The 9,558-nt window shown below is 32.0% G+C and overlaps 2 long non-coding RNA genes across 2 annotated transcripts; one reads left to right on the top strand and one right to left on the bottom strand.

Moving 5' to 3' along the window:
- Positions 1 to 238: 238 nt before the first annotated feature.
- Positions 239 to 1,825, top strand: LOC148240434 (uncharacterized). The gene is made up of 2 exons (XR_015814135.1): positions 239 to 1,388; positions 1,486 to 1,825. It is a non-coding gene; the product is annotated as an uncharacterized LOC148240434 (long non-coding RNA).
- Positions 1,826 to 3,144: 1,319 nt separating this feature from the next.
- Positions 3,145 to 3,756, bottom strand: LOC148240433 (uncharacterized). Its single transcript, XR_015814119.1, has 2 exons — positions 3,619 to 3,756; positions 3,145 to 3,471 (listed from the first exon to the last, which is right to left on the bottom strand). It is a non-coding gene; the product is annotated as an uncharacterized LOC148240433 (long non-coding RNA).
- Positions 3,757 to 9,558: the final 5,802 nt, after the last annotated feature.

The raw sequence follows: 9,558 nt of genomic DNA, 5'->3' as shown, positions 1-9,558 counted from the left end.
TATGATAGAGCATGTTGATTAGTGAATGATCAACCAAGATAAATGAATTCAAATTAGGGTAACCTTAATCTGGTGCCAGCATTATTTGGTCTAATTCCTATAATATTCAACTCTATTCCTTGATCTTAATTACTTATATAGAGGTTTGGATTGTAATTTTCATATTTGCTTTACAATTGAATCAGTTCTACTTTTATATTGAAATCCTCTATGGATTTCAATATCTTCATCCAACTTTTATCCAATTTCTATTGTATTCCTATTGTTATTCCCTGGAATTTACCATTTTGAACAAAGGTGGGTAAGTTTTTCCAAACTCAGCAACTATAATATTAAAATGTTAACAATTTTTTTGGCAAATTTAACAGGTATGTTATAAGAAGTGGATTCCTTTTTACTCTATATATATACACATACTCTCATTTAAAATTGAAAGGTTCTTACGTGATTTTCTTCAGTTAACAAAATATATGTGTATACGTATATTGTTATTTCAAAACCCAAAGGAGTTTTTACTTTATTTTATTACATGAACAAAACTGAGGTCTTACCATCTTGTTTGAGGGACACATTTGTGTTTAACAATGGTGATAAATTATGAACAAAGTTAATAGAAAGACATAGTTTTACTAAAACAATCGTTGTGAGAGATGCACCTCATGCTCAAAGAGAGATTGAGCCTGTAAGTTTGACCTGATTTCTAAAGGTGAGATCTGATAGTTGGGCTAAGATTTCTTAATTAAGTGGTGGTAACTTTTCAAAAACAGTATTTCCTAGCTGAGAATTAAAACATTCAAGCAAGTAGGGGATCTAGATGCACTTTTACGCTTATTTCGTCTTTGAATATTGTAATTGTATCTGAATTTAATTTTTAGAGTCTTTTACATTTAAACCTGAAAAAACACCAGGAAAGTACAGGAGAGGGTAAGAAGAGGATGTGACAGTTGAAGGGTTCTGGAAAACAAAAACCAAACTTGTTTTTTGGTGAACTTCGAAGCAATGTAATAGTTAATACACATGGATGCTGGAAAGTTTGAGTTAAGCTCCTTTTGAATATGAAATAAATTGCTACATTCTTTCAATATCCTTAACAATTGATTTAAGATACTTCTCCAGTTTTAGGGTCCAGCAATACCAGCAGGAGGCTTTAAATTTACTCTTGAGAGTTCATTTTCACTTAAGAAGTTTGTTGCCTTCTTGTAATGAGATATATTTTAAAGCATGCATTGGAAAGAAATAACAAACTATACTTCTGCTGCTCTCCTTGAACATTATGGAAATCTGTTTATGAACTCATATAACATGCTATCCTTGCTTTAATATAGGTCCTGGATCGTGGGGAAAGAATCGAACTTCTAGTGGACAAGACAGAAAACCTACAATTTCAGGTACCTTGTTCTCTTGCTCTTCATGCAGGTCGAAACAGAATCTGGCAGCTTTTTTAATTTATTTTTGCTATTTTTCACATGCTATTTTTTCATTTAGGCTGACAGCTTCCAGAGGCAAGGTAGGCAGTTACGGCGGAAGATGTGGCTGCAGAATCTTCAAATGAAGCTGATGGTAGGAGGAGCAATCCTTGTTATGATCCTCATAGTATGGTTCCTTGTATGTGGTGGCTTCAAATGTTAAGGGGGCAGCTAAAATTGTAACTGATAGCATTCTGTTTGTTTTTTATTGCCCAATGCTATGAACTATTTCTGTACAAAGGAGTGTCTCTTCTTGTTTAAGGAGACCGTGTCAAATCATAGCCTTGCAAATCAGTTCAAGCCTGATAATGGTTTTGTTGATATAATATTTCTGAATGCAGATACTGATATTACAGGTGCTTGTTCTTGTAACCAATGGATGCTTATTTGCAGGCTCCGGATTATTTTACTTTCTACAATCTGTCAATTTTACACGGACCTTGGAGTTTGTCAGCTTTTCTTTTGGTAATGGGTAAGAGGGCATTGGCTGTGTTTAGGATACTGTTATACACTCTGTTTCTACCTTAAAAGATTTGTGTTTAAGATTCTTATTTGCATGAGTGAATACAATAAGAAATATATTGTTTTTTTCTTTTTTTTTTATTTTATTTTTTATTTTTGCAGTTCTAGGGCATAATTGATGTCATGAATAACTTTTTTTGCATCACATTCATCTAGAAACCCATGAGTAAATTATGATTTGGCTTAGATACAGACCATAAATATTTTCAGTATCTTCTATTGTGGCAGAAGTTGGCTTGTAAATGTGCCTACTTGCTGAGCGCAAAACCTTGCGTTCTTTGCTTAGTTTCCAAGAATCTTAATTGAAAATTATCCATATCTAACCACATGACGTGTCAGCCAAACAATACCACTTGGGTAGAAATGAGGGTTGACTAGGAGAGTATTGCCCTGTATTCCTACAGTATTTGTTGGCTAATCTGGTGTTAGGATTATTCTGGCTCATGGATTTTAACAGCCACGCCAGAAATAAATGGGGAGAACAGAGTGAGAGAGAGGAGAAGGTAGAGAGATAAAGAGGGAGAGAAGAGAGGAAAAGTAGGGGAGGAATAATGGAAATACTATGATACGTCTCATTCATTTAATTGGGCTCCTAAGTGATAAAAATAAAATAAAAATTTTTTTTTTTCTTTTTTGATTACCTTTCTTGCGCATGCATAAGATCGAACCCATTTGATTTTTAAAATTGATTACTGATTCTTAACATCTCTCGAGGAATCCTTCATTAATAATTGTGAATGACTGATTTTTTTTTTTTTTCCCAATTTTTCCTCCTTGATTCTATAGGAGCAAGTAAAAAAGATTGAGAAATAGAACAATCTGATTTGATTCGTTGGTAATATTTCTACAGATGAGAATATAGCTGCAACCTCTGCTACCAGTGCATAACAGAATAAAAAACTGCAAAAACAAGAAGACTAAAAAGAAAAATTCTGAAACCCTAAAAAGAAAACTACACTTTGAGCTTATTCCCTTCCCTTCATGTAGAATTTTGTTCTCTAAGGTCAAATGCTGGAAACTGACTTTTTAGGAAAGGCCCAGTCTTATCCAAAATATTTTTCTTAAATAAAAAAAAAAAAATGGAGTCATGCTTGTATTAGAAGATAAATAAATATAGATGTATGATTTATTTATTTATTTATTATTTGATTACAGAAATTAAATGGTCAGTTCGAAAACCAGCCAATGGTATTGTGAGAGATATCATAATATTATTATTCATAAACATAGACATAATAAATATACATTAATTAAGAAAATAAAATTACAGACGAAATTGAACAATTTCAGCCTATTGTAGGAACTTTAGTAACAATCTTGCACTCGTTGACCCTAATCCAAACCCTCTCGCAGCTGAAGTTCAGAATTACTGCAGCTCTTTCCGGAATCACAATGGCATCAACAATGTTTGGATTTTCTCTCTTTATGATTTCTGCTGCTTCATCTCCGTTTTTTCCAACAAGTTCTGGCCATGAATTCTTACCTGTACTCCATTATATATATACATACATATATATATATATATATATATACACACATTATATCTAGTTAGTCTAGTAATTAACTCAAATTATAATTAATGCTATTAATTGTATTAACAAATAAACTAATTCCAAAAAGAAAAAGCTACCTTTGCATGTGGTTGCCATTTCTGATCCCGTTGGTTTCTTTCTCTTATTTTTCCTTCTATAACTTTAAATCAAGTGATGAGTTTATGGACATCGTGGGCTGTTTATATCTGTATATAGACTGAGGCCGCCTATTTGGATGCTGGGAAATTTCAAATTCACTTTGCTTGAATTTTTTAAGCCAGATGTAAAATATGCATTAATTTGACTTCAACCATGATAAGCATCCATGTCAACCCACGAGCTCTGCTTCTTGCGGCAGCCGGCTTGTCGTCTTAATGTTGTCTTCTTAGTACTTATCTAATTCATGTCAATATCCACAATTATTAATTCAATATGAATTACAGAAAAATCATTTTCTGTTTATACCATTTGACTATTTATAATTTAAGTTTTTTTTTTTTTTTTTATAATTAATATGGTGTGGTTTAATTTTTCAAATTCACATTAACCACGTGGGTGTTCCATAAGCACGCTCATAAATATTACGAAAATTAGATCATTTTTTAAAAGTAATTACAAGTAAAACGAAAGTTAAAATAATTTAAAACCAAATAAAAACAAAGTTGGTCATTTTTTTTGCTGCAAAAAGGAGAAAAAAAACAACAAAAAACATAGAGAAGAACTAAACAACTCTAAACAATATCACGCTAATCTAAGTATAATACCTGATTGAGCTCTTTAAGAGCATAAAGTAACGTAGTGAAACCCATAGGAGTCCCATGAGCCAGTGTTGCCAGGCAATGAGAACATGTCTCTCAATTGCTTCTCCACATTAGCAGACATATTATGTGGGTGTTGATATAGTGAAGAAGCTATTTAACATAGAGGAAGTCAATTTCTACAAAAAGCTTATGAATGTCATGTCTCCAAATAAGCCTCGCACCTTGAAAAACACCACAGGCTTCAATAATCATCGAATGGCTGGTGCCTAGTTTATTCATGAAGCTCCTCATTAACCTTTATCCCTTGAATAGCTCCTAGTATTTGGGCAAGTTGTTCTCTTGCTTCAACTTTTAAAGCTCTTTCATTATATTTGCTAGGTTGTGATATCCGGACCTACAGATAAATTTCTTTTTCGAAATCGCGCTAGTTCATGTCTCCATGTTGCATGAGCCAACCTTAATACCACTCACTAGTTTATATCCAGATAGAGAATGGTTGTTATCATGTTCTATCCCTTAAGCACTATGTAAATTTGAAAAATAATGTTGGCACCTTTTAATCCAAACCTAGGGGTTTTCTACATTAAAGAAGGATATGATGACTTTTGCAGGGTGTTGATTTGTAAGCATTAAGGTACAAAAAGTGACTGGCTGTAAGCATTGATCTCCATCACTTGTGGGGTAGGGATAATACACTTAGCGTATAGTCCATAAGGCAGACTTGGAGGTTAGTGTAAGAACTAGTGAGATGCTAGTAGAGATAGCTAAGTTTGTGGAGAAAAATATGGAGCCTTTATGATTTGTTGGTTTAAAGGACAACTTGAAAAGTGGAGCAATGAGGGTTTTTAGTAAGGGTTCTGATCATGGCGAGTTAAAGTTAGACATTGTTATAAACAAACTTAGCATCCAAATTTGCATCAAATTTGACATCCAACACTTCCTCCAACTTGGAATCTACAATTTCATAGTCAATCATAGAGTTTTGGAGCCTCTGCTCATGTCTATCCAAGACTCCTGCATTAGGTTAACTCATCGGGTACTTGTCAAGATAGATTCTCCTTTGTTCTTAATCACTTGACAATGGAAGAAATGATCTTCATAGGTTTGTCAAACTCTAATATTAGTTTATCAGGATTCTGGCTCATGAAATTTAATAGCCACAAAAAAATATTAGGGAGAACAAGGAAAAATGAGAGAGAGACTAAAGAAAGTAGAGCTATAGAGTGAGATAACATAAAAAATAGGGAAAGAATAATGAAAATATTATAATATTTCTCATTGATTTCAGTAGGCATCTGTATCCTTGAATACTATTACCTCAACCAATTAAGAAATGAGGTAACGGTAGTATTCATGCACAAGACAATACAATTGTGATATGTACTTTCTAGTACACCAGTGTATAATAAAACAGAAATTGTAGAAACATTCGAAAATCTTAATTGAAACCTACCCTTTGAATTTGTTCCTATTACTAGGCTAAGCTCTTAACATTAGGATAATGTCAATGAGTTCCCTATTGAAATCTTGGAAAACCAACTAGTTGAGAGACCACCAAATTACCAAAGTGATCATAATTCTTAATTTTTAAAACCAATACAATCATATAAAAGAAAGTAGACTAATCAATCGTCAGTTTGTCCTATCATATTTGTGAATAGTTTATTACTACTACTTAACTTAATAGTTAGTATGTCCCTTCTTCTATATAAGATTGTAGTTTCGAGTCGAACTGTGCTCCCATATGTATTTTCATAAAGAAGTTATCTATGAAGTATTATAATTGGTGTATGTATATTCTTTGATTGATGAATGTATATATTTTTTATTTTTTATTTTTAAAATGTTTCTCAATGATTTTTAATAAAGAGGGTTTAGATACCACACTTATTTGACAAGCACATGATGCAAAAATGTTTCCATGTCTTTCACATATATTGAATCTATAAGGTAAAAAAGATATAATTCTCCACTATGTTGGAGGAAGGATATTTTGCATATGACATATCAGTAAAAACACTTAACTTTAGGTAATATATGCATATTTTTTTGACTCCAGAATTAATTGTTGAAATTATTGAAGAAAATGATGTTAATCTAGTTTTGTTAAGATAATAAGGCAAGTGATAAACCAATATTTTCATATAATATACATCCCTTATTGCTTCCAAACAAACATATCTGAAGGGGGCACCAACTTTTTTTGTGATAAAAAATTTCTATCAAACTGTCTTAGTATCAAACAAGTCGTTGATTTTTACCAATAGAATAAAGTGCAAAAGGCGATCCATAATCTTATTACCTGATTGCAAAGAGAATCATTTATCTTAATTATTATTATCCAAATGTTTGAGCATGAAATTTAAGTCCTTTGTTTCCACATAATCTCCTCATTTTTTAACAGACAAGCAATTCAATATGATAAGGGTCAGATTTTCTTGGCCATAAATTTTGATGTTCTACAATAATATGCTGCATAGCCATAAATTTATGTTAAAAAAAAAAAAAGAAGAAATCCTGAGTAGGATTTTCACAATTATTATATTCACGTGAATCTCCAAGAAACATCAGCTAGTTCTCTAACTTCAACCTCTGTATGATGCTCAAGATATTTAAAGAAAAAGTATATTATAAATAAAAAATATTAAAAAATGTAAAGTTAGAATAACATTTATGCAAAATGTTCTTTTAAAGAAGAGATATGCTTAAATAGAAAATAAATAAATTTAAATATATTATTTATTTATTTATTTATTATTCTATTATAGTATTTTGAGAGTATTACAATATTATATTTATAGACATATATATATATATTAATTAAGAAAATAAAATTACAAACGCAATCAGAACAATTTTAGCCTATTGTAGGAACTTCAGTAACAATCCTGCACTCGTTGACCCTAACCCAAACCCTATCGCACCTAAAGTTCTCAATCACTGCAGTTCCTTCCAAAATCACAATGACATCAACAATGTTAGGATTTTCTCTCTTTATGATTTCCGCTGCTTCATCTCCGTTTTTCCCAACAAGTTCTGGCCACGAATTCTTACCTGCACCCCATTATATATATACATATATATATATATACATATGGACACATTATATTTAGTTAGTCTAGTAATTAACTCAAATTATAACCAATCCTACTTAATTGTATTAACAAATATACTAATTTGAAAAGAAAAAGGTACCTTTGCATATGGTTGCCATTTCTGATCTCTTTGGTTTCTTTCTCTTTGTTTTCCTTCTATAACTTTAAATTAACTGATGTGTTTATGGACGTCGCAGGGTATTTATATTTATATATAAGACTGAGGCGGCTTCTTTGGATTCTGGGAAACTTTCAAATTCTATTTGATTGAATTTTTTAAGCCAGACGTAAAACATGCATTAATTTGACTTCGACCATGATAAGCATCCATGTCAACCCACGAGTTCTGCTTCTTGCAGCAGCCTGCTTGTCGTCTTAATGTTGTCTTCTTAGAACTTATCAAATTCATGATAATATCCACAATTATTAATTCAATATAAATTACAAAAAAAAAAATCATTTTATGTATATGTCGTTTGATTATTTATAGTTTTAAGTGTTTTTTTTAATTAACACCATGAGATTTAGTTTTTCGAATTTACATTTAAGCACTGGGTGTTCATAAGCAAATTCATGTACATCACAAAAGTTAGATCATTTTATAAAGATAATTACTATTAAAAAGAGAGTTAAAAATTATTTAAAACCAATTAAAAACAAAGATGGCCATTTTTTTGCTACAAACAAGAGGAAAAAAAACAACATAAAACATAAAGAAGAACGAAGCGACTCCAAGCAATGTCAAACTAGTCTAAGTATAACACCTAATTGAGCTCTTTGAAAGCATAAGGTAACATAGCGAAACCCATAGGAGTCCCATGATCCAGTGTTGCCGACAATGAGAACATGTCTCTCAATTGCTTTTTCACATTAGTAGACATATTATGCGGGTGTTGATCGGTGAAGAAACTATTTAACATAGAGGAAGTCAATTTCTACAAAATCTTATGAATATCATGTCTCCAAGTAAGCCTTGCACCTTGAAAAACACCATAGGCTTCAATATTCATCGGATGGTTGGTGCCTAGTTTATTCATAAAGCCACCCATTAACCTCTATCCCTTGAACCTCTCCTAATATTTGGACAAGTTGTTCTCTTGCTTCAACTTTTTAAATTCTTTATTGTGTCTGTTAGGTTGTGATATTTGAACCTACTATATATTTCTTCTTTGTAATCGCCCTAGTTCATGTTTTCATACTACGTGAGCCAACCTTAATACCACACATTAGTTTATCCCCTGTATAGAGAATGGTTGTTCCTACGTTCTATCTCTTGAGCACTATGTAAACTTGAAAAATAATGTTGACACTTTTTAATCCAAGGCCATGAGTTTTCTCCATTGACAAATGGTATGTTGACTTTTGGAGGGTATTGATACGTAAGCGTTAAGGTACAAAAACTGACTAGTTGCAAGCACTGGTCTCCATCACTCGTAGGTAGGGATAATACACTTAGCTTGTAATTGGTAAGTTGGATTTGGAGGTTCGTGTGAGAATTAATTAGATGCTAATAGAGATAGCTAAGTTTGTAGAGAAAAATGTGGAGCCTCTATGATTTGTTAGTTTAGAGGACAACTTGAGAAGTGGAACAATGAGGGGTTTTAGTAGGTGGATTGCGAGTTACTAAGTAATATTTTCAAGGTGCTGATCATGGCGAGTTGAAGTTAGACATTATTATCAGCAAACTTAGAATCTAACTTTACAAAGAATTTGACATCCAACCTTTCCTCTAACTTGGAATCTACAATTTCATAATGTGTCATGGGTTCTGTTGCCTTTGCTCATGCCATTTCAAGACTCCTCCATTAGGTTAATTCATTGGGTACTCAGTCAAGATAGATCCGTCTTTATTCTTAACTACTTAACAGTGGAATAAGCGATCTCCGTAGGTTTGTTAAACTTTAATACTAGTTTATTAGGATTCTAGCTCATGAATTTTAATAGTCACACAAAAAATATTAAGGTGACCAAGGAAGAATAAGAGAGAGACTAAAGAAGGTAGAGCAATAAAGTGAGAGGACATAAGAAAAGTAAGGGAAGGATAATGAAAATATTTCAATATTTCTCAATGATTTCAGTAGGCATTGATATCCTTAAATACTATTACCTCAACTGATCAAGAAAAAGAGATAACAATAATATTCATGCACATGACAATACAATTGTGATTTGTACTACTTGG

This window comes from Carica papaya, chromosome 8 (assembly GCF_054855325.1).
Source record: "Carica papaya isolate Zhongbai chromosome 8, ASM5485532v1, whole genome shotgun sequence".
Lineage (NCBI taxonomy): Eukaryota > Viridiplantae > Streptophyta > Magnoliopsida > Brassicales > Caricaceae > Carica > Carica papaya.
The sequence above is the reverse complement of the archived record's forward strand: the minus strand, read 5'-3'. Positions and strand labels throughout refer to the sequence as shown.